Genomic DNA, 26,514 nt, shown 5'->3' with positions numbered 1-26,514 from the left:
AGAATTGGCTCACATGATTATGGATGCTGACCAGTCCCATGATCTATAGTTGGCAAACTGGAGACCCCAGAGAGCCAGTGGTGTAGTTGTAGTCTGAAAACCTGCAGGCTTGAGACCCAAGAAAAGCCAGTGTTTCACACAGGCGGGAATAAAACCTATGTCCTAACTCAAGTCAGTCAGGCAGGGGGAATTCTCTTTTACTTGTGGGAGAGTCAGCCTTTTGTTCTCTTCAGGCCTTCAACTAATTGGATGAAGCCTGCCCACATTATGGAGGCGAATCTGCTTTACTCAGTCTACTGATTCAATGTTAATCTCATTCAGAAACACCCTTACAGACACATTCAGAATAACGTTTGACCAACTGTCAGGATACCTCTTGGTCAGGTCAAGTTGCTACATAAAATTATCCATCAAACCACTAACTACTATGTGTCATCCATTCTTTCCCTATATAATTGGGAATATTTATTGTGAATAACACAATTGCATTGAACCATTGATTATTAAGCGTCCATGGTTCAGATAACTTGTCTTTTAAGTTCATAAGACAATGAATCAAAAGTTGCCACATTAATCTGAAATAGAGACTATCACTCCTCACCTAGGGATTCTGGACCCTGAACATGATTGTATTATTGGGGTAACCTTTGGGATTATCTCCTTGGGGAAGGAGTGCAATGCATGATGTGTGTGGGTAGAAGAGTGACGTAATATATGGTCACTGGAGGGGTGGACTACAGTTGGCATTACCACAGTTCATCAATATCTGGCTCTTCTCTACTTCTGGCTACTTAGGAGAATTACATCACCCTGTTCACTTGAGACATGACCCTATCACTTGCTTTGACCAGTCAAATGCGAACACGAGTTTCATTTATGGGGAAATCAATTAACTGAGACTGTCTTTCCACAATCACCATGGCAAGGAAAGTGAAGATGAGAGTCGAACAGCAGCAATTTGTTGCAAATACTAAGTGAGATATAGAGGAAAGCTATCCAAAATTAATTTTTTTTCATTATTAATATCAGTAAAAGTATAATATCTCGTGTATTATTCCAAAACTGACTGACACTTAAAAATAATAATTTCCTCTAATATTTACAGACTTGAATAGTTTAGAGGCTATTTTTAAAGAGTAATTTTATTTATACAGAGCTAAAAGAAGGGAATAAATTAAAAATCAAAAGTAAATAATTAGATTTAAAAGTTACCAGACTAACTCTTATCTAAAACTTGAAGTGGACTTTAGCTCAAATTAAATTTGGTTGAATCAGTAGGTTGATAATAAATTTCTCTCCCAGTTGTTAGATCTTCTATGAATAGACTTTCAAGTACCAGTAATTTGTAATTTTTCTATTTTTTCTCAGAGAATCAATATATAATCTCAGTAATTAGATGTTCAGTTCTCAGAATGAGCAATATCTAAATAACCCTTGCTTTCTTTGAATGTTATTAAAGATGATAAACTTTTTAAAAAATTTCAAAATTATTAGTTTTGCTCAATTTTCTAGTTCTGTGCCATCAATAATAAAAACGTAAAAATTTAAAAGTAAATCTGTGACTACGTGATATAATAATTTACGTTATTTTCAAATTGCCCTCATTGAGAGCCATTTTTTTGGCCTGATAATTTTTCAACAAGGAGGTATTGTATACATTTATTTGTTTGTGTGTGTGTGACTCTGTGTGTGCTGCAAACTACTCTTTTAATGCTCCAGGAACCAAGATTTAAATTGATTTTGTCCTATTCATTTGGCTCTAATATAGATTCTTTTAAAAATTTTTATTTTTTTTCCTATAATAATGTCTTCTGCTTCATATAAAAGTAGATACCTAGGAATGAAATTAATTTAGTATTTAAAATATGCATTTCTGATTCATGCAGTTTTAAATAGGAATGACTCAAACAATATTAGAGCAAAAGTAAAATGTCATTAATTTAGGAAACTAAGATAATTTTTTCTTTATAATCGTTAGTTATCTCAGTGCTATAAGCTGGATACTTTCCATAGATTGGAAATATTTAATCATAAGTGAGGCCACTGACAGGATGTTAGGAGCCCTTGTATTTCTTCATTTGCACTCATGACACTTAATGTGGCCAAACTATGCCAAACTTATTGTTCCCTCCAATAAACTACTTTTATATTAAAAAAACAAGAGAAGTAGTCTAGGCAATGATTGAGAGCCTGGATTTTGGAACATATCCCAACACATTCTGTGAAGCCATCATTACCCTTATTCTAAAACCAGATGAACACATCACAAGACTTCCAATACTATGTTAAATACAAGTGGTGAATATGGGCCTCGTTGCCTTGTTCTTGATTTTAGAGGAAAAGCTTTTACCTTTTCACCATTAACTATGATTTTAGCTGTGGGCTTTTAACAGATGGCTTTTATTATGTACAGAGATGTTTTCCTTCTATTCCTAGTTTGCTGAGAGTTTTTGTCATGAAATGGTGTTGAATTTTGTCAAATACTTTTTCTACGGCTCTTGATAAAATCATGTGACTGTTACCCTTCATTCTGTTGTCGGGTGTATCACATGAACTGATTTTTGCATATTGAACCATCCATCCATCTCAGGGATAAATATCACTCAATTGCGGTATATAATCCTTTTAATGTGTTGTTGAGTTTGGTTTGCTAATATCTTGTTGAGGATTTTTGCATCTGTATAAATTAGGGATATTGGCCTGTGGTGTCTTTGCCTGGTTTTGGTATCAGGATAATGCTGGCCTCATTAAATGAGTTTTGAAGTGTTTTCTCTTCCTCAATATTTTGGAGGAGTTTGAGAAGGATTGGCATTAATTCTTTTTAAATACTTGGTAGAATTCACAAATGAAGCCATGTGGGCATTTTTTGGAGGGGTTTAATGATGTCCTAAAGAGCAATTAGAGAATAAAAAGAAATAAAAGGCATCCAACTCAGAAAGGAAGATTACCCTTGTTGCAGGTGGCCTAATATTATATATAGAAAACCTCAAAGTCTCCATAAAAAACAATTAGAACTAATTAAAAAATTTAGTAATTTGCAGGATACAAAAATCAACATACACAAATCAGTTGCATTTCTTTATACTAACAGTGAGCTATCTGTTGAAATAATCTAAATTCCTATCAACAGATAAATGGATAAAGAAAATGTTGTAGATACATACAATACATTCAGCCATAAAAAAGAAGGAAATCCTGCAATACGCAACAACGTGGATGGATCTTAGGGACATTATGTTAAGTGAAATAAGCCAGATACAGACAAGTAGTGTATGATTCCACTTACATGAAGTATCTAAAATAGATTCATAAAATCAAAGACTAGAATTGTGGTTTCTAGGGACTGGGGAGGAGGAAGAAATGGGGAGTTATTAATCTACAGGCATAGTTTCAATTAAGTAAGATGAGTAAATTCTAGAGATCTGCTATACTTCATTTTACCTATAATCAACAATAATGTATTGTACATTTGAAAGTTTTTAAGAGCATAGATTTCACGTTGTGTTCTTATCACAATAAAATGAAATCATAAGAAAATAAAATTAGAAACTAATATCCCTTAAAAATATAGATGAAAAAACCCTCAACAAAATACTACTAAACCAAATTTAATAGCACATTAAAATGATTATATGCCATAACCAAGTGGATTTATCCCCAGAATGCAAGGATGATTCAGCATAAGAAAATAAACTAATGTAGTAATCCTATTACTAGAATGATTATCTCAATTGATGTAGCAATGGCATTTGAAAAAAATCTAATACACTTTCATAAAAAAACCAAACCAAACAACTCTAAGAGAAGTAGGAATAGAAGGAAAATTCCTCAACACGATAAAGGACTCTTATGAAAATACCATAACTAACATCACACTCAGTGATGAAAGCTGAAAGCGTTTCCCTCAAGATTAGCAAGACAAGGAGGCCTGCTTTCACCACTACTATTTGACATTGTACTGAAACTCTAGACAGAGAAATTAGACAAGAAAAAAGCAATTAAAAGGCATTCAAATTGGAAACGCAGAAGTAAACTCACTATTCACATGTGACATGATCCAAAAATAGAAAATCCTGAAGAATTCACAAGAAGGCTATTAAACCTAATGCATGACCTATGCAAAATTGCAGGGTACCAGATCAAAACACACCAATCAGTTGTGTTTCTATACACCAGTAATGAACAATCAGAAAAAGAAATTAAGAAAAAAATTCTATTGACAATAACATCTCAAAGAATAACATACTGAGGATAAATTTAACCCGGGAGGTGAATGAAATGAATCCTAATAATTATAAAATATTGCTGAAGGATGTTAAAGGAGACTTGATTAAGTGGAAAGGCATCTCATTTTCTTGGATAGGAAGACAATATTGTTGAGATGTCAATTTTACTCAAAATAATCTACAGAATCAACACAATTGTTATCACAGTTTCAATGGCCTTTTTTTGCAGAAATGAACAAACTGATCCTCAAATTCAAATGAAACTGTAAGAGGCCTCAAATAGCCAATACAATCTTGAAAAAGAACAGTGTTGGAGGACAGATACTTCCTGATTTCAAAACTTACTACAAAGCTACTGCAATCAAAACTGTGTGATACTGGTATGAGGATAGACATAGATCGCGGAATAGAACTGATAGTTCAGAAATAACCCCATATATCCATGGCCAATTCATTTTTGACAAGGGTGCCAAGTACTTTTAATGGCATCTTTCCGAGAAGCACATGAAAAGATGGTCAACATCATTATTCATTAAGGAAATGCAAATCAAAACCACATGAGATACCACTTCACGCCTACTAGAATGAATATCATTAAAAAAAGAGAGAAAGAGAAATAGTAAGTGTTTGCAAAGATGTGAGGAAATTGAAACTCTCCTTACACTGCTGGTGGGAATGTCAAATGATGCAGCTGTTATGGAAAATACATTGGTGATTAGAATTACCATAAGACACAGCACTTCTACCCCATGTCTTTACCCAAAGCTATTGGAAGCAAGGACTTGAACAGATAGTTGTACATCAGTGTTCACTGCAGCATTATTCTCAATAGCCAAAAGATGGATACAACTCAAGTGTTCATCAACATATGAATGAACACATAAAATGTAGTATATATATATAAAAAATAGAATAATTTTCACCCAAAAAAGGAATGAAGTTCTTATACATGCTACAACATGGATGAACCTTGAAAACATTATGCTAAATGAAATAAATCAAGCACAAAATGACAAATGTTGTATGATTTCATTTATGTAAATATCTAGAACAGGAAAATTCACAGGAAAAGAAAGTAGATTAGAGGTTACCAGTGGCTGGGAGAAGGGGGATGTGGAATTATTGTTTAATGGTTACAGAGTTTCTGTTTGGGGTGATAGAAATGTTTTAGAAATAGAAAGTGGTGATGGTTGTACAACCTTGTGAATGTAATTAATGTCATTGAATTGTACACTTAAAAATTATTAAAATAGTAAACTTTATGTTATATCTATATTATCAAAATCAAAAACATAATATAATATACCTAAACCACTGAATTGTACACTCTAAATGGGTGAATTGTAGAGTATGTGTATTATAACCCAATGAAGCCTAAAAAAAAACTCCGGACTTCAGCATAAAAAAGAAATGGTTCAACTCCATTTCATCACTTAGCTCTAAGACTTTGGAAAATTTACCTAGCCACTATAAAGCTCCAGTGTCTTCCTCTGTAGAATGGGGATAAATTACAGCATATTTCCAGAGTTATGAGAAATAATTAGGTAATGATTATAAAATAACAAACACAGTGACTGGCTCATGGTTAGAAATAAATACCCATTAACTCCTGAGTGTGGTGGACATAATGATGGTGATGAAGATGGCTGAGGTTGGGTGGGGTAGCAAAAGAGGGTAAGATAGAGGATGATGCTGATCAGGATATGAACCAAGTTGTGGATTAGGATGGTCTACTTACAGTCAGAAGATCTGAGTAGGAACCCTAGTCCTACAGAGTCTAACTGAGTAGCTGGTATGTTTCTTAACTGTCTCATTTTCTTAGCTGAAAACTGGAAAACAACAATGGGTACCTCACAGGATTGTGTTCCCACAGTACTGTTGGTAAGCCTATTATCAGTGTTCTGTATCTGTGATAATTAACATTTACTGAGGTTGTACTATGAGTATTATGAGACAGGTACACAAGTCTTTTGAGTTTTGCAGAGGAAGAAATTTAAACACAGAGAGTTTTAAAACCTTATCCATGAAAACCCAGCTAGAAATTGCAGATCTAGCATTTAAACCCAAGCCATGTGGTTCCAAAGCCTTCTGGCTTAACTGTTAGCAGAAGTTCGGTCTCTGATCCTGATGCCAATCCAAATAATGAGAACAGAGTCTTGGGTGAAAAAGGAAAGGCTTTACTTTGCCAGGAAGAGGGAACAAAGCAAGGGCCAGTGCCCCAAAAGTTGCTTGCTACCCATTAGGAAATGGGTAGGGGTTTTTATTTGGGGTTTTAAGTAGGGAAGGGGTGCTGTGGACTTCTTGGTCAGCATTTTCCCATTGGCCTGTGTCTGGGGCTGCTTCCAGCAGAGAAGACAAAGGATTTCTCAGATAAGTGTCCTTGGCTGTTTATCTCCACAGCGGAAGGTAGACTGCTGTCAAGAAGCCAAGGAGTTGGACCCCGGAAGCTTTGGTTTCTTGATGTTCTCTGGACATTAGTTTCTCTGTAAAAGAACTTCAGGGTCCTGTGATCAGCCACAACTTTAGTGGGAGCCCAGCATGAGCTCATCTGGACTTTAACAATTTGTAACTTCTATTTGCCTCTATAGCTCAGGGAGTCAGAGGTTAAAGAAAGAAATATTTACATATGAGTGTAACTAAAGAACCAGGGACCTGGGAATGCATGCCTTTAGTTTTAACCCGTACATGCTGGGTTAACTGTAGGGGAACCAACATCAAGGCTGATATTAACTAAGAGCTGGTAACATAACCACTTGCTTAATTACTAGGCAATGATTTCCTAACAAAACACAGAAACACAACTCTGAAATAGCAACACTGAATTACCCTCCTCTGCTATTGTAAACTGAGAAGTTTTCTTAAAATATAAAATCTGTGGTTGCTTTAAGCAGCTAACAACAAACACAAAGGATTTCTTTCCATTTATTACTTCTGTTTTTGGAGAGGCAGCAGAGGAATTGATTGCCTACCTTTCCTGTTCCTTTGTTCTCATTAGGAAAATCATTTTAGCTCCAAAACCAAAATCTCTTAGAATAGTTTCCAAGGCAACTTGTAATAAACCAACATTGTACTTTTAGAGGATTATAATAAAAGGCTATTAATCAGTATGACTTCTTTTGTGCATTTACTTCATTACTTATTATTTTTAGATGGTATTTATTTTCATAGATGATTCTTCTCATGATTTTAATGGCTGAATCTACTCAACACCGGATTATATAAGTAAAAGGTAAAAACAAACCATCTTTGTGTCTTGACTGCTCAAAATCTAGATTATAGTTAGGTAAACACAAGTATCTCACATAAAAAGGATTGAAAGATGAAAGGAAATGCTTCCTCTTATTAATTCTCTTATTCTGAAAACTGCTATCTGAAGCCCTCTTAGTTTTTGCATGTCTTCCTTTGATACTAAGGGGCTTTTAAAAGGAGGTGAGGTGCGCCTATACAAATTGCTGCATGCTAAAATTACTGTCATCTGAAGACTGAATTTAATTTTTGTTTCAGAGTTTTATGTTAAGATGCCTCATAAAATAACTTTTTACTTGTTATTTTTTTTTTACCTGTTTAATCTTTTATTTCAAGTTACAATGTCTTCAAATATTGTTAAGTTAAAAGCAAAGATGGAAAAGAATAAGATTATTTAAAAAGAATGGATTTATAAAAAATGAGCCGATAAAGAATAAATAAAACTCTAAAAGATGGAATTCAAACAAAATCTTTAAAGAATATACTAATCTTGTATGAGTTCTACAGATTGCTTGTTGGTAAACTGTTTTTCCAACAGCATTACTCACCCTTTAAAAAAATAAATCTCCTCAAGATACATGACTAAGTTATATGTACAGGAATTGGGCCATGACAATATTGCTTTTTAATTTGTGAAAAATGGGGAAAATCTATTCTGTGTAAATGTCAGATATATTGACTATGTACTACCCAATTCATTAATTTAAAAAATATTATTATTCATTTTTGGGCACCTACTGTTTATTAAATTTCATCTGAATGCATGGTGATGTTGAATATAGTCCTTCATTCTTCTCTTTGCTAGACCTTTTATAACACTAACCTATAGATATTAGTTTACAAGACCCTGAAGGCAGGGCCCTTTAAAATTATCTTCTTATAGTAACAATTTGGAACAATTTTGGGTGTATAGAAGAAGCTAAAATATATTTATCAAATGACTAAACAGTCAATTTAGGTAATTTAGTTTTTCATTTTTTAGAAGAGGATAGATAGTCCTGAAAGAAGAATGCCCTAGATTTTGGAAGTCCAGTGGGAAGCTCTTATATATAAATTGTGAGTTGAATATAATACTGAGAGTTTGTGTATGTTTCACACAATTCAATATTAAACTCTGCTGTTAATTCATTTTTTAAAGAGTTTCTAATTTATTGTATTTTTAATAATACTTGAGAGTTTTATAGAGGAATAGATTTAAAGTTTTGTTTTTATCTTTACTGTCAAGATTTTAGATGCTCTTATAACTTTATCAGAAAAATGATAGGAAAGCTAACATTTTAGAGAACAAGAGCATTTTGAATTTTGAGAGCCCAGATTCAATGACAAAAGCTTAATTACTACTTTGTTAAGCAGCTCTGAGATTAAAACTCATATTTATACTAAAACTTTTTCGAGTCCCCTATGGCTTAAAAACCTTTTTGTTCAGATCAAGAATGTGAATATATGCCATATTTTTACATGAGGATGTGTAAAATTATTTGTCTTTATATTCAGTTCTACTCAAAAACTACATATTATTTTTCCAACTGTGCACACAAAATGTATCTTTAAACTAGTTATAAAAGTAATGGATGCTTATGTGTAGAAAACATGAAAAATAAAGAAAGAAAATGAAAATATCTTATAGTGATGTTATCCAAAGATACTTAATCATATGATTTTTATGTTTTTCCTCTCAGGCTTTTTCCCCTTGTCTCTTGCTGAGTGTCTTCCTTTCTGTTTCTCTTTGTTTTTTTCCTTTTTTTGTCTGTCTTTTTCTCTGTCTTTGTATGTGAGTCCCTCTTTGACTCTCTCCGACTCCTATCTCAGTCTCTTGATTTTTCTGTGTTACTTTCTCAGCTGTTACCTTTCTGTTCTTCAATTAAAATGTGCCCAGTTTTCACATTTATTACTTGGTTTTATATTGTACCAAATTACTGTAACTGTTGAAGACTGAGGTAAACAACAACGAGTCACCTGTCTTCTGGAAACATTCTGGAATGTATCACGTAACTGAAAAATTCTCTCCGCTGGAGCAAGGGTCTCTAAGGGCAGGAACTATTTTTAAGACGTTTCATTTTTAACAATCTGTGACAAATTGACGAAATCTCATGCTCTATTTCAGTCAGTTTTACTAAAGAATTTTGAATGAGATAAAGTGAAAGCTGATTATTGAAGTGATGACTTCAGTCATGGGTGTAGTTGGAGATTAATGAAGGAATGTTATAAGGAATACAGTGGCACTAAGAGAACCAAATATGGAGGTAAGAGTAGGGATAAAGGAAAGAGAGTAAATCTATTAATGAGAAATTGATAGTAAAATTCTCAAGGTGGTGAGAGAAAAGTCACCTGAAGAAAGAAGTTCAATTTGTAAGAGATAATGGAAAAAGGAAGAGAAAATAAAACCAAGAAAGGAAAAATGAGAAAATAAAGCAGATAGAACAGGGAATGGATAAGGATTGTTTGTTGAGTGAAGGAATGATGGAAATTTCCAAAATCCACTTCTATACCAAGGGACTGTTTTTTCTTGTTCATTTTTGTTTGTGCAGGTGTTTAAAGAATAAACTTTAGTTTCTAGGTTATTATAGGGATCAATGTATATGCATATGCATATTTTCCTCTTCACTAGATAACTTTGAATAAACATATTTGGATTCTAAAAAACTATATGAACTATTTCTTAAATATAAATTTTTAGCCTAAATTCCAGGCCCATTGAAATAGATTTTCTGGGAGAATTCTATATGATTAAGAAGAGACCAGACTTGATGTTGTTTTCATTTTATTCATACTGTAAGGCTGTGTCCTCCAATAAGGCAGCCACTAGACGCATGTAGCTATTAAACATGTGGAATGCCACTAGTCCAAATTGAGATGTGCTATAAGGATAAAACACACACTAAATTTTGAAGTTAGTACAAAAAAGGAAAAGAATGTGAAATATCTAGAGATATTTTTAAAAAGATATTACTAAAATATAAAAATCATGTAAAATATAGTAATTTATAAGAAAATTTCTATAAAATAGTAAATTTATGTCTATTTTATGATTATAGGTTGAAATGATATTTTGGATATAGTGGGTCAAAAGAAATATAGTATTAAACTTAATTTTACCTGTTCCTTCTTGTTTTTTTTAAATGAGGCTCTAGAAACTGTAAAATTAGATATGTGGCTCACATATTGCTAGGTGACAGTGCCCATCATTTTTAAAATGTACACATTTCTGTGCCTGAAATTGAAGCTCTTTCACTTAAAGAAAAAGAAATAAAAAAGGAAATAAAACAATGATAATATCAACCAAAACATTTCAATAATCTATACTTCATTAAACCCTATTCCTAGGCCAGGATGATTGTACGCTCCCTTCCTGCTCTCACGCGCTCCTGTTACATTTTCTTGCTGCTAATTTCATTGCTGCCACTTTTGAGAGAGATGGATTATAAACTTTTATTGGTAAAAGGGCGAGCAAGTGAATGAGCTGGTGATTTCAGTGGCGGTTGCAGTTGTTACATGAGGAGGAAACGTTTAAGACAAAGTAAAACTAGGTTGAAGAGTGTCTTAGTCCGCTCAGGCGACCATGACAGAATATCATAGAGGCTGAAACAGCAGAAACATGTTTTCTCTCAGTTCTGGAGCCTAGAAGTCCAAGATCAAGGGTCCAGCTGATCTTGTTTCTGGGAGGACTGTCTTCCTGATTTACAAGTGGCCTCCTTCTCACTATGTCCTCACATGGCCTTTCTTCCTGTGTGTGCATGGAGAGAGAGAGCAAGTTCTGTGGTGTCATCCCTTATAAGGACACTAATCTTATCAGGATCCCATTCTTATGACTTTACTTAACCTTAATTACTTCCTTAGAGGCTCCATCTCCGAATACCGTCACATTGGGGGTTAGGGCATCAACATATGAATTTGGGGGAGACACAAGCATTCAGTCCATAATAGCTAGTAAATAGAAAGTTTGGTTTTCTCTTTAGTCTCAAATAATATCAGTTCAGTAATTTTTATGTCCATTCCAGTATAGCATTTAAAAACCATGAGCTTCCTTCAGAATTGTGGTATCTTTTCTCTCTGCCTGCCTTGCTCTTCTTGCCTCTCCTCTGGTTCACTGGCTGTAGTGAGGGAGCATGGATGGAAGAGAAGCAAGGGACAGGAATGGCCCAGCCAGTGCCCTCTGTCAGGGGGTCAGTAAACTTTTTCTGTACAGGGCTGGTTAGCTTTGTCAGTCATACAGTCTCTGTTGCAACTGTTCACCTCTGCCATAGTAATACAAAAGCAGCCACAGGCAATAAATAAATGAAAAATCATGGCTGTGTTCCAATAAAATTTTTATTTACAAAAGCAGGCAAAGGGACACAATTTGCCAATCTCTTCCCTAGAGCCTAAGTTAAAACAAAAAAAAGGCATCCCATTTTTGTTATCCTGTTATTTGGTCAGATGTAGTGACACTGGAGAAGCTGTCTGCTTTGGGCAATGGGATCCGAGGACAAGTACGTTTACTCTAAAGGTGTCTTTCTCACTGAGTGGATCTTCAGCATCTACTGCATATTAGAAATCTCTGGGAAACTTAAAAAATCTGATGCCAAGGCCACACCAAGATGAATTAAATCAGAAGATTGGGTGGTGCTTTGGTACCCATTACTAATAATTTCTAAAGATCCAACAAGTAGGGGCTGGTCCCGTGGCCGAGTGGTTAACTTCATGCACTCCGCTGCAGGCAGCCCAGTGTTTCGTTGGTTCGAATCCTGGGTGCGGACATGACACTGCTCATCTAAACCACGCTGAGGCAGTGTCCCACATGCCACAACTAGAAGGACCCACAACGAAGAATATACAACTATGTACCGGGGGGCTTTGGGGAGAAATAAAATCTTTAAAAAAAAAAAGATCCAACAAGCAGTCAAGATTAGAAACCACTGCTCTGGCTGCATCTTGTTGAAGAGTCAGACACACACAGACATGTTAGCATCTTGACCATGTAAAAGCCAGTTAAGAGTACCTGGATTCCTCTGCAGTATTCTTTCGGGTTTTAAATAATCTGACTTTTTGGCCCCTATTTTGGTTCTGTTCCATGAATTTGTCAGGGTGCTTCATTGACAACCTGTGTTTTGAATCTCAGCTTTGACCTGAAAATATTTCTAATGCAACACATGGAGTATTTCTGTTCGATTCACACTCTACTAAAGCAAAGAAGTGCTTTGCACTCATGCCTTGTTGCTGCCCATACTTGATAGGATAACAGGCCAGAATATTCTGGGAGCTCTAACCCTTAGTCAGCTCTGTGTGTGTGTGTATGTGTGTATGTGTGTATGTGTAGAATAGTTGTGTAATGACTGAGGACAGGATCTGAAATGGCTCTCCATTCTGTGTCTGTTTCACCTGCTTACCCACTCTGATGACAGCACTCCCTGGAGACTAGAGAGAAATAGGACAGGGGTCAGTTTCTGGTTCCCAGGGCAGTGCTCTGCCAGGGCGCTCTCCATGCTCTGCTACTATAAACCCTCCCCTAGATATTTATCAGTCCTTTCTCAACATTTCCTCGTGTGTTGTTGTTGTTATTTTTAGGTGCAGATGTTTGTAGATAGCTTTAGCCTCATGAGAAGGACTCAACAAAATAGAATTTCAAGTCTCCCCTTTGGCAGAGGGTGAAGAAAAATGGGCAGCTTGATAACCAACCAGGTTTGTTTAGACTATTTGGACTCCTAGATGGTTTGAACAGTTGGTTCTGGAGTATTTCATGCCACAATATTTACAGTAATGTCATCCATAGAAGCACGGATATCACCCTGATTGTTCACTTCTGACACCAGGGGTTTCTGGAGAACATGTTAAGGTCAGTCTGAACCCTGTCCTCAGTCATAAAGTGGTGTATTATATTTTTTCATGAAACTAAGGTATTCTTCTTTCTAGTCAAGGCAATTACAAATTCAGGACATGAAAAAGCTTCCAGGACTAAGCCTATATAAATAAAGGCAAACTCCATGTGAAGAGGTTGGTGCTTCCTATGATCAATTTCACTGTTTCCTTGATATGGCTTGATCGAATCCCATGACTCCTACACGTTCTGAAAAATCACTACTTTTTACTTCATCCTTCTATGACCCACACTTTATTATAATTCTCAATACTGTTTCTCTGGTCTCAACTTTATATTTTGTCTTGGACTCTGAATACAGATAAACAAAGCAGAAAATGTTTGAGTTATATGACATAACTGAGTTTTAGGATGGACTATGGTTATTTGAAATTCCACAAAGTTATAGAATATAATCAGTTTCTTTTCAGTAGATTGCCATCTCATCTTCACCCTAAATCGAGGAATAAATTTAAGATTGCTTTTTTCCTGTATAAATTAAAATGTTTTCTCCTTTTCATTTTGTATGTTTGTGCTTTTTGTCTTTTTCTCTTCCTTAGGAGAGCTACCGGATTATCTACTTTATGATTTGCTTTTGTTGTAAACAGCCAACACTTGGTTTTATGGATTATTTCTGTACTTTTTCTGTCTTCCTTTTTATTAATATTTGCATTTATCTTTATTAATTTTTTCACCTAATATTCTTAGGTTCATTTTGTTGTTTTCTTTCTAATTTCTTGAAGTGAATGTTTAATGTTCATTTTTCTTTTTTGAAATGTAAATATTTAAAACAAAATTTTCCTCTGCACTGCTCTAGTTGAATCCCAATGTTTCAGTAATGTTATCTGCAACTTCTGTTTTCATTTCTCCTTTGAATTTATGTAGGCACAACATTTTAAAAAATTACCTTATGTTAGACAACATCTGAAATTCTAATAAATCATCAACAGAATAGACTCTATTCTATGATTATAACTGTCAAGTTATAAATAATATAGCCAGTCATTTTCCTAGCAAAGTCAGTTTATTTGGAGACAGCAGAGAATTGCAATTTGGGACAAGCAAGCTGAAGAGACAAAGACAAGATTAACTTTTATTAGATTTTAGGAAGAAGTTGAGGAGAGCTATTTTGAAGGAAAGTTCATTTGAGGAAGATGAGAGTTCAGGGTGGCTTCTCATTGGTTGAGCTGCAGCATTTCTCATTGGCTGGGCTGTTGCTAGGCAAGGAGGTGATTTTCCTTCCTCTTTGCTGAGGTAGTACAGAAGATCCTTCCTGTGGAGTTTGCAAACAACAGAAGATGGATAGCGTGTGAGAGCTCCCCCTTCTGGTCCTCCTGGTTCCTTTTTAAATAATGTTTCCTTTGTTTACTTTTGCATACATAATAAAACTAGCAAACAGCAGAAAAAATCCCCAAGCAAACAAATCAAAATGCAGTCAGAGGCACATAGAGTCTCTCACACACACTGACACGTGTGGGCACAGAGATACACACACACACAAGCAGACACATTCACTCCAACCAAGGACTTAAAAGTAATATATAGATAAAATATTTCAAATTCTTCTAATCATCCAACTGGAAATACCTTTAAATCTCTTGAAAATGAAAAAGTATATGAATTTAGTATAACAGAAAAAAATTTAGTATAAAAAGTCTTTAATGCTGACTATATGACTTGTTCCCAATCAGTGTTTTGTAAATGTAAGAAAAAACTTACAGTTGAATATGTCAAAATTACGAGTGCCTCTGAATGGTTAACAGGGAAAGGAACAGATAGTGGGAGTCAGAGAAATGTAACGCATTTTAATAACTAATATACTGGTTATTAAAGTTGAAAAAATTCCTGTTTAAAGGAAAGGCTAACTAAACAAAGATATAACCTACATGAAGCTATTCTGGGATGGTGATAAATTCAAATGAATAATATTTTTGGAAGTTAAAAAAAAGCACTATGACATTAGGGAAAGAAAATAAATAGTAAATAACAACTAGATTTAAGAAGCCCATTTAGAAAAATATTTAGAAGTAATGTAGAAGGATGTTAGTTTTTCTCAATTCAATAGACAGAGATATTAATTAAGAGTAATATAAAATGTTAGACGAGAATGAAACTAGAAAACCAGTGGGAATGGGAAATAAATGTTTTAAGAGTTCCTGCCAGTATTGAGCTATGTGAGTTAATGAGTTTTACAGAGTATCTTAAACATCATTATGCAATAATCTCCAGGCCAATTCAAGCTGATCCATTACACAAAGAAAAGTAATATGAGCTACCCTCCAGTGCCTGTTTACCAAAAGACATTTAAAAAAAAGGCAATATAACGAAGATACTCTTAGACATTATAAAGCAAGAATAAATGCCATGAGAAAAATGAGAAAAAGAAAAATATGAATTATGAGAAGAAAATACATTTCTACTTATGAAATCCTGATTTAACTTGGAATTAATAAAAATTTTCTTATTTCTATAAATGATAGAACATTACATTAATTCTTATGATGTCCAATAGAAAACTAGATAAAATACTTAAAATTCCTATTATTTTGTCCTTATACCACAAAAATTAGGAGCCCTTCGATAAACCACTTTATCTGGAATAGCACTTTTTTTTTCTGGATAACTCAGTTTTCTGGAAACCATGAAAAATTTCCAAATACTTAATGCTTATAACATCTTGAAAAAGTTAAAATTATATATATATAATAATGTCTATCCATATATTTATATCTCTCTATCTAATCATTTATCACCTATTTACCTATCGATCTCCATGTCTCATATCTAAATGAAATTTGCAATGTATAGAAGCATTTATTTAAAAATTTTATCATAGTGTGAGTAATTTTTGAAGTTAAAAGTGCATTTTTATTTCTTGTATTCAATAACAGGCAGGATTATTTTTAAGTGGTCTTCACAGTGGATAGTTTAATATTTTTCACCAGTTTTTTTCTTTTTGCCTTACGAATTTTAAAAAGTCTACTTTTGGACATCTCTGAAACTACATATTTTTAAAATATCAACAATTTCTTCTGAATTCAAAAAGAAAAAAAATTCCATAGGTAAATTTTAAAATCCCTTGATATTTATAAAAATACATTTTCAAAGTTCATAGTGGTTGAAGGATAATGAACAAGTTGCACACACACACTGCTTTTAGAAAAACCTCTACGGTTTTTATTTCTCTTCCATATTTAGTGCTGGTCTTTAGCAATTGATCATCCTTTTGGCCTTCTGTATGATGACTTAAGGACCAGGCTGTCCCTTAGGATTTAGAGTCCTCTGCTAGGTCCTCCACATCTGGTTGGCAGAGAGAGAACTTGTAGATTATGCAGGTAGTTGTCATGGGTAAGGCCTGCAAGTGTGTCACGTTTCTTCTGCCCACATTTATTTGTCAGAACTTAATCACATAGATATACTAACTCCAACGTGTGGTGTGTGTATGTGTGCGCAAGCGTACTGTGCCTGGGAGGTGTTTACTGTGGGCACAGGAGGAAAACAAAACAAGTTATAGACACAGTAGATTGAACTATATTCTGTAGAGGGGAGTTTTTAAAATTGCTACACAAATCAACGATTTTCTCATTTAAAAATTTTAATACTGTTGGAAAATGTACTAGAAGAACACATACACTTTACAAACTCTCAAAAATGGAAATAACAAGAAATATTTTAGATCTATATGAAAAGTTACAGAATAGTTAAGAAGATCTAAGTAATTCTACTCACACTGTGACCTTGAGACAACTCAATATCTGAAAGGCACTATCTCTCCCTATTTTAATCTGTAATTTTAACAAATTGCCAATAGTATACCAATGTGAATTTTTGCTTAGCAAAATTGATTCTAAATTCACGTTAAAATAAATAGATTTCCAGAAAATTGTTTAAAATTGTATAAAAATAAAAAGTAATGGATACTATTTCTACTAAGTATTAAAAATAGCTAACTTTGCTTAATAAAAATAGATTTATCCAGTAATTTCACTCTTAGAAACTTATCATATAAATACAGCATATAAAGCTTTTACAGCCAGTACTTTAATAGAACTGATCCTTCAAATTACATGCCCTATCTTTTAGAATAGATTACCTCTGCACCCAACTATTATGAATGTGCTGTGACAAGCACTTACTGGTATCACATGCTATTTATATTTATTGCAACAGTGTTTATTATACCAAAAAGTCAGAAAAAAACCAAAATATCAAACGATGCTGGAATAAAAAAAATAGGTGTAATAAACAGCAATGATAAAGAAATAGGTAGCATGGTGTAATCTCCAAGATAAATTTTTTTTCCAGATGCAAAGAAATATGTTTTCCAGATGCAAAGAAACATTATGCTGCCATTTTTTATAAAAAGTCTTTTTATTTTGACATAATTATAGATTCAAAGGAAGATACAAAGGACAGAAAGGCCCCATGTACCTTTCGCCCAATTTCCCCCAATGGTTATATCTCAGGTTATTATAGTTCAATAATATCAAAATCAGGAATTTGACAGTGGTACAATGACATTGGTGTGTATAGTTCTATGTCATTTTATCCCTTGAGTAGATTTTGATAACCGCCACTGCAGCAGACGTACAGAACTCTTCCATCACTCTGACTTCTCCCTCCTGCTACACCTGTATAGCCATTCTCCGTCACCCCAACCCCTGGAAACCACTAATCTATGTTCCCCACTAACCCCTGGTGTCCATTAATCTGTTTTCCAGCTCTGTAGTATTGACATTTCAAGAGTATTATATAAATGAAAGTATATTGTCTTGTGATTTTTTGAGATTGTTTTTTTTCATTCAGCATGATATTCTTGAAATCCATCCAAGGTGTTGTGTGTATCAATAGCTTGTTCCTCTATATTGCCGAGTAGTATTCCATGGTATGGATGTACTGTGGTGTGTTTAACCATTCACTCATCAAGGGACATTTTCACTGTTTACGCTTTGGGGCCACAATTTTTTTAAAAAGCCACTATGAACAATCATGGGCAGATTTTTGTGAGGGCGTAAGTTTTCATTTCTTCGGCATAAATGCCCAGAAGTACAGTTGCTGGGTTGTACAGTAAGTGTGTGTTTAGTCTTGTTTTTAAGAAATTGCCAAACTAGTTTTCCAGAATTTTTGTATCATTCTACATTTCCACTAGCAGTGTATGAAAAATCAAATTTTTTGCATCCTTGTAGCACTGGTTATCACTATTTTTATCATTAATATTAACTATATCACTTAAATTAAATATTTTTACATAGGTTACTATTTTTATAATTAAAAAATTATCACATTATTTTGGCTGTTCTGGTAAGTGTGTAGTGATATCATCTTGGTCTTTATGGCTAGTGACGTTGAACATCTTTCCATGTGTTTGTTTATCATCAATACATGTTCATCTGTGAAACACCTCTTCATATCTTTTGCATATTTTTGAATTCTATTGTTTTCACAGTTGATTTTAAGAATTCTTTATCTATTCTGATATGAGTCCTTTGTCAGATATATGGCTTTGCAAATATTTTTTCTGGATTTGTAGCTTGTCTTTCCCTCCTCTTAACAGAGTCTTGCATGAAATGAAAGTTTTAATATTGATGAAATCCAGTTTATCAAATTCTTTTTAAGGATTGTGCTTTTGTGTCATTTCTAAAAACTCTTCACCAAGTCCTTGGTCCCAGAGATTTTCTGTCATGTTATCTTATAAAAGTTTTTTTGTTTTACATTTAAATCTATGATTTATTTTGAGCTGATTTTTACACAAGGTGTGAGACCTAGGGTTTTTTTTTTTTGCTTGTGGATATCCAATTGCTTCAGCACCGTTTGTTGAAAAGACTGTCTTTGCTCCCTTAAATTGCTTTTGTACCTTTGTGGCAATAAGTTGGCTATATTTTTGTAGTGTTATTTCTGGGTTCTCTGTTTGTTCCGTTGATCCATGTGTCTGTCCCTCTGACAATACCTTGCAGTCCTCGTTACTGTGACAATAGAACTTGAAATCGGTAGAGTAGTTCCTCCTACTTTTTCAGAATAGTTTTAGCTATTCTAGTTCCTTTGATTTTCCTATCATACGTATGTCAATTGAGGGAAAAATTGACTTCTATACTACACAGAGTCTTCCAGTCTATGACCACAGAATATTTCTCTGTTTATCTAGAACTTTTTGATTTCTTTTGAGTTCTGCTGTTTTCAGCACTCAAGCATTGTGCTTCTTTGGTTAGATTAACATATGAGCATTACATTTTTTAGGACTGATTGTAAATTTTATTGTATTTTTAATTTAAGTTTTCATGTGTTCATTGCTAATGTATAGAAACGTAATTTTTTTGCACGTGTATATTGTGTTCTGCCAGTTTGGTGAACTCTCTCACTAGTTCTAGGATTTTTTTTGGTGGATTTCTTGGGATTTTCTAGGTATACCATCATGTCATCTGGAAATAGGGGCAGTTTTATTTCTTTCTTTCCAATATGTATGCCTTTTATCTCCTTTTATTGCCTTATTACACTGGCTAGAAACTTCAGTACTATGTTGAATAGTAGTGGTGAGCGTGGACATCCTCACATTGTTTCTGATCTTAGGAGGAAAGCCTTTCATCTTTCACCATTAAACACAGTGTTGGCTAAGGGATGTTTGCACGTGCTCTTTTTCAAGTTGAAGAAATTCTTTTCTATTTCTAGTTTCTGTGTCCATATTCATGAGGGATATTAGTCTGTAAGTTTCTTCTTTTGTACTGTTTTTGTCATATTTTAGTATCTGTGTAATACTGGCTACAAAGGATGAATTGAGAAGTGTTCCCTTTTTTTTCTATTTTCTGGATGAATTTGTGTAGAATTAGTATTAATTCTTCTTTAATCATTTGGTAGAATTCTCAAGTTAAAGCATCTGGGGCTAGGAATTTCTTTAAATAATAATTTAAGTGTACTTAATAGTTATAAGGCTACAAATAAAATAAAATTTTCGATTTCATATTTCATGAATTGTGGTAGTTTATACTTTTTGAAGAATTGGTCTATTGCATTTTTATCAAATTTATGTTTGTAGAATTGTTGATAGCATTCCCTTATTATCCTTTTGATATCTGCGGAGTCTGAGGTGATATCCCTTGTTTTATTCCTGATATTAGTAATGTGTGTCTTATTTCTGTTTTCTTAGTCAGTTTTCATAGAGATTTGTCAATTTTATTAATCTTTTCAAAGAACCAGCTCTATTTTTTATTGATTTGCTGTATTGTCTGTCTGTTTCAGATTTAAATATCTGCTCTTATTAGTTCCTCTCTTTTACTTGCTTTGGGTTTATTTTGCTTTTCTTTTTCTAGGCTCTTGAGGTGAGAGTTTATATTACTGATTTGAGATTTTTTCTTTTTTCTAATGCAAGAGTTTAATGCTACAAATTTTCCTCCAACACTGCTTTAGCTGCTTCTCACAAATTATGATACATTTTATTTTTATTTTCATTTAATTAAAGGCATTGTTTTATTTCCCTTGAGAGTTCTTCTTTAATCCATGGATTATTAAGAAGTTAGTTGTTTAGTTTCTGTGTATTTGGGGATTTTCCTGTTATCTTTCTGTTATTGGTTTCTAATTTAATTCCATTGCGGTCCGAAAGCATATCTATATAATTTTAAATTTGTTTGTTTTGTTTTATGACCAAGAATATAGTCATTCTTGGTATATCTTTTATGCAGGGAAAAAAAGAGTGTGTTTCCTGTTGTTTTGGAGTAAACTGTGTTATAAATGTTGATTAGATCCTATTGGTTGACAGTGTTGAGTTTTTCTATATCCTTGCTGATTTTCTATCTCTTTGCTCTACAATTTTTTGAGAAAAGGGTGTTGAAGTGAAGTCTCATTTACATTCATACTTTTTTCTATTTCTCCTTTCAGATCTATCCATTTTGCTTCATGTATTTTGCAGCTCTGTTGTTTAGTACATACACATTTAGCTTTTCCATATCTTCTTAGTAGATTGGCGCTTTTAACAGCATAAATGTCACTCTCTGTCATTAATAATTTTCTTTGCTCTGAAACCTATTTTATCTGATATTAATATAGGCGTTCCATATTTCTTTTGATTAATGTTTTGCATAGTATAACTTTTTCCATCCCTTTATTTTCCACCTGAGTACATCATTATATTTAAAGTAAGTTTCTTTTAAATGATGAATTATTGGGTCAATTTTTTGGTCCAGTCTGCCAACATCTTCTAATTCGTGTATTTAGATAATTGATATTTAATGTAATTATTGATATCTCAGGGCTTGAGTCTGCCACTGTATTTTTTGTTTCCTGAGATTGTTGTTACTGGGATTTTTTTGTTCCTTCTTTCGTTTGTTTCACAGAGGAGCAAAAAAAAGTTTTCTTGTATTTCTGTAGGTTACACAAACATTTTGAAGAATTCCATTTTGATTTATCTATAGTGGTTTTGAGTGTATCTCTTTATGTAGCATCTTTAGTGGTTGCTCTAGGTATAACATGATATACCTATACATAACTTATTAAAGTCTACTTGTGTCAACATTTTACCAGTTAGAGTGAAGGACAGGAACCTACTGCCCAGTACATCCTTCCCCCACTTATAATATAGTTGTCTTAAAATGTTTCCTCTAATATGTTTTAAAGAATATTAGACATGTTAATAAGTTTTGTTTCAGTCATCAAACATAACTCAAGAAGAGAAAGGCTATTGTATTTTCCCACATTTTCACTCTTAACATTTTCTTTCTTCCTTTCTGTTGTTTCAAATTTCCCACTTTTACCATTTCATTTCTGTTTGGAGGACTTCTTTTAGTTATTCTTTTCAAGTAGGCCTGCCAGCACCAAATTCTGTTAGTTTTCGTTCACTTGAGAATGTCTTGATTTCTCCTTTATTTTGAAATGTTACATTTTCTGCATATAGAATTCTAGATTGACAGGTTTTTTTCGGCACTTGAATTATGTTGTGTCATTTCCTTCCAGCCAACATAGTTCTTAATGAGACATCCACTGTCATTTGAATTGTTTTTCCCCTATAGGTAATATGTTGATTTCTTTGTCTGCTTTAACAATTCTTTCTTTGTCTTTAGATTTCAGAAGTTTGACTACAATGTGTCTTGGCATAGATTTCTTTGGGATTATCCTGTTTGGGGTTTGCTCATATTCTTGAAATTGTTTATGTGGGATGTTTTTGGCCAAATTTTGGAAATATTCAGCCACTATTTTTCAAATTCTTTTCTGTCTCATCCTTTTTTTCCTTTGCTTCTTGGACACCAATGATACCAATATTGAATCTTTTATTATAGCCCCACGTATTTCTGAGACTCTGTTCTTTTTGTTGCTTTATGTTTTCTCTGTTTTGCAGATTGGACAAATTCTATTATTCTTTGAGGTCACTGCTTTGTTCCTCTGTCCTCTTCTTTCTGCTATTGAACTCACGCTATTTTATATTGTTATCACATTTTTAGTTCCAAAATTTCCATTTGATTCTTCTTTATATTTTCCATTTCTTTGTTGAGACTTTCTGTTTCTGTGCAGAGGCTTTCTATTTTTTTGTTTATTATGTTTTTAATTTCCCATTGAAGCATTTTTATGATGGTTGCTTTGAAATCTTTGATATTTCTAATATTGTCTCATCTTAATATTAACGTCTTTTGGTTGTCTTTTTCTCAATTAGTTTTAGATCTTCCTGGTTCTTAGTATGATGAGTACTTTTCCATTAAACCATGAACATTTTGAGTATTATGTTGTAAATTCTAGATATAACTTAAAGCTTGTTTTAGCAGATGTCTTTTGACACTCCTCTTCTGGGTGAAGGAAGTAACAACTTGTTACTTCCTGTCGGAATGAAAGTCCTGGCTCTCACTGAGGCTTCTCTGACACCACACTTGGCAAGAGGGGAAGTTTAAACTCTCTGCTCAGCTTCTGCTGGTGGAGATAGTGGTGAGGCCACATTTTTTCTGTGGTATTTGGCTGGAGTAGAGTGATTACCTAAAAATTTTCTGTCTTGCTAAATTGCTTCTTTCCTTGTCCTCTGCGTAGAGAAAACAGGCTTTTTTCAGGGATATTTTTGTCTGTTCCTGTTGAAGTTTCTAGTTCCCTGGCTTTTACATTATCCAGTCTGGATAATGAAAGCCCAGTGAACTCCCCACCATGTTATTCCTTGGGTCCCAAGTTACCTATTTGATCTGCCTTCTTTTCTCTGTTTTTCCAAATCTTCTTATGTTTGTTTTATATGTAATATCTAGGACTTTTAGCTGTACTTAGTGAGAAGAATAAGGAAAGATATCTCTATTTCATTCCATTATCTCAGAAGCATAAGTCCTACCATTTGTCCTACCAACTATTTATAAAAGTAGGTTTTATACGCACATACACACGTATGCATGCATATAAACAAACAATTTTGTCACAAATTTATATTTTCATAGATTATCCCTGGAAGGACACTCAAGAAACTAGTAGCAAAAATTATTATTGAGGAAGGTTTAAAAAATACTATGCAATATTTAGAACATTCTTCACATTTTAAATATATCTTTATTAAAATATATAAAAATACATATTTTTTAGGCAAAACATTTGAAAAGCACTTTGCAAAGAAATGTCCAAATGGACAGTAAACATATTGTACAGTAATTTGTTCTGTCATTTAGGAAAACTGTTTGGCCATAATCTTCTGGAGAGGAGCACATGCATGACCTATGATCCAGAAATTCCATTTCTAGGTATACGCCCAACAGAAATGCAGATATTTAAGTGACATGTGCAAGACTGTGAGTAACAGTCCCAGTGATAATAGCAAAATATTGACAACTGCCAAGAATAGAATGTATGAATAAATTGTCATCTGTTTTATCAGTTAGAATACTATAGAGCAATAAGAGTGAATGAATTACAGCTACGTACAACATTATGGATGAACATCATAATGTGAAGTTCAAAGAAAATAATTTCAAAGTTATGTGTATGTTTCCAAATAAAACATGTTAGAAAAAATAAGCCAATCTAATATAGGGTGTTAAAAGTAGGATAGCGATTACCCTTCAGGCAGCAATGAGTAAAAGTGTGCATGAGAGCTACTTCTGGAATGTTGTCAATGTTCTATTTCTTGATCAGAGTGATGGTTGCATGGGTGAATTCAATTTGCTAGAAGTCATCAAGCTGTAGGCATGTAATTAGGAGCTTTTCAACATATATTATACTTCAAAAATTTCAGAAAGAAAAAATGGCTCATCAGACTTAAAATATGAAAATTTAAGTATGGTAGGATAAAATTATTTATTCCATTCTAAGGATGGATAACTGAGGGAAGTACTGAAAAACATCAGTTTTTTCTATGATTTCAGTTCATCAGTTAATGATTAGTAGAACTTTCCATAGATTCTATTAAAGATTTACTTCCAGTCTGCATTTCAGTATTTCTTTGAATTTTCTTTGATATTTGGAAGAATATCATGATAGTTTGTACTTTCTACTGTTCACTGAATGGCATTTTGAAACTGTAGAAAACAAATGCTTTTTATTCCTTTTTTTCTGAGGAAGATTTGCCCTGAGCTAACATCTGCTGCCAATCTTCCTCTTTTTGCTTGAGGAAGATTCACCTTGAGCTAACACCTGTGCCAATCTTCCTCTATTTTGTATGTGGGTCACTGCCATAGCACAGCCACTGATGAATGGTATGGGTCCATCCATGGGAACTGAACCTGACCCACCAAGGCGGATCATGCCAAACTTAAACACTAGGCCATGGGGCTGGCCCCAACAAGTACATTTTAATGTTTAATTTTTTATTATGACAAACCAAAGTTATTAACTGAATTAAAATTAGGTTTATATATTTCCAGCATTTTTTAACAAAATAAATTTATTTTTCACAATTCATTTGTTTTGGCCTAGGAAGTATGTATTTAATTGATATCTCATTTGTTACTGTCATTCAATAGAGACATCTATAAATAAAATGCATAAATTTTTTTAATTATAGAAAGTTATTTTGTTGTCATTGGTGGTGGGAAATGTAACACTTTCTTTGTCCCAATATTCTCTTTGAATTCTACATAGTAAACATTGAAAGTTTAGACTTTAGCTGACAGAACAAAAATAGGTTTCAGACAGTTTGTTTTCTTGGTTCGTGGGTAAAATTTCTATGTAGACTATGCATGATCAAGCATTATTGATACATTCTCTCTGTTAGATAACACAAAGATAAACAGCAGGAATTTGCCATCATTTCTGTTTCTTATCAGTTCCTCTCAGAAAGGAAAACAAAAGTTTTTCTGCTGATATCCAAGAGAACATTTTATAAAAAGTTGAAGTTCACAAATCTGAATCAAGTTGACATGCAGAGTTATCTTTTTGTCTGTACGCTTTTTTTTTTTTTTTTTTTTGGTTAGGAAGATTGGCTGTGAAGTAACATCTATGCCAATCTTCCTCTATTTTGTATGTGGGATGCTGCCATAGCATGGCTTGATGAGCAGTATGTAGGTCCACACCTGGGATCTGAACCAACCATCCCTTGACCGCCAAAGTGGAGCATGTGAATTTAACCACTACACCACCGGGCCAGAATCCATATATTTTTTTTTTAATTGCAGTATAATTGACCCACAATATCCCATTAGTTTTCAGGTGTATATCATAGTGATTTGTTCTTTATGTTAGAAAATGATCACCATGATAATATAGTTAGCATGTGTTACCATATAAAGCTATGACAATATTGTTGACTATATTCCCTATGCTGTACATTATATCCTCATGACTTATTTATTTTATTAGTAGAAGTTTGTACCTCTTAATCCCCTTCACCTAATTCACCTGTCCCCAACCCCTCCCTCGTCTGGTAACCACCAGTTTCTTTCCTGCATCTATGAGTTCATTTCTATTTTGTATTGTTTATTCATTTACTTTGTTTTTTAGATTCCACATATAAGTGAAATTATATGATACTTGTCTTTCTCTGTTCTGACTTATTTCCATGTTGTCACAAATGGAAAAGTTTTGTTCCTTTTTATAGCTGAGTAATATTACATTGTATATATGTACCACATCTTCTTTTTCCACTCATCCATCAATGGGTACTTAGGTTGCTTCCATATCTTGGCTATTTTAAATAATGCTGCAATGCATATAGGGGTGTACAATAGTATGATACTGGCATGAAAACAGAAACATAGATCAGTGAAATAGAATAAAGACCCCAGAAAAAATCTCATGCATTTATGGCTCTTAATCTATGACAAAGGAGGCAAG

This window comes from Equus caballus, chromosome 18, assembly GCF_041296265.1.
Source record: "Equus caballus isolate H_3958 breed thoroughbred chromosome 18, TB-T2T, whole genome shotgun sequence".
Lineage (NCBI taxonomy): Eukaryota > Metazoa > Chordata > Mammalia > Perissodactyla > Equidae > Equus > Equus caballus.
The sequence above is the reverse complement of the archived record's forward strand: the minus strand, read 5'-3'. Positions refer to the sequence as shown.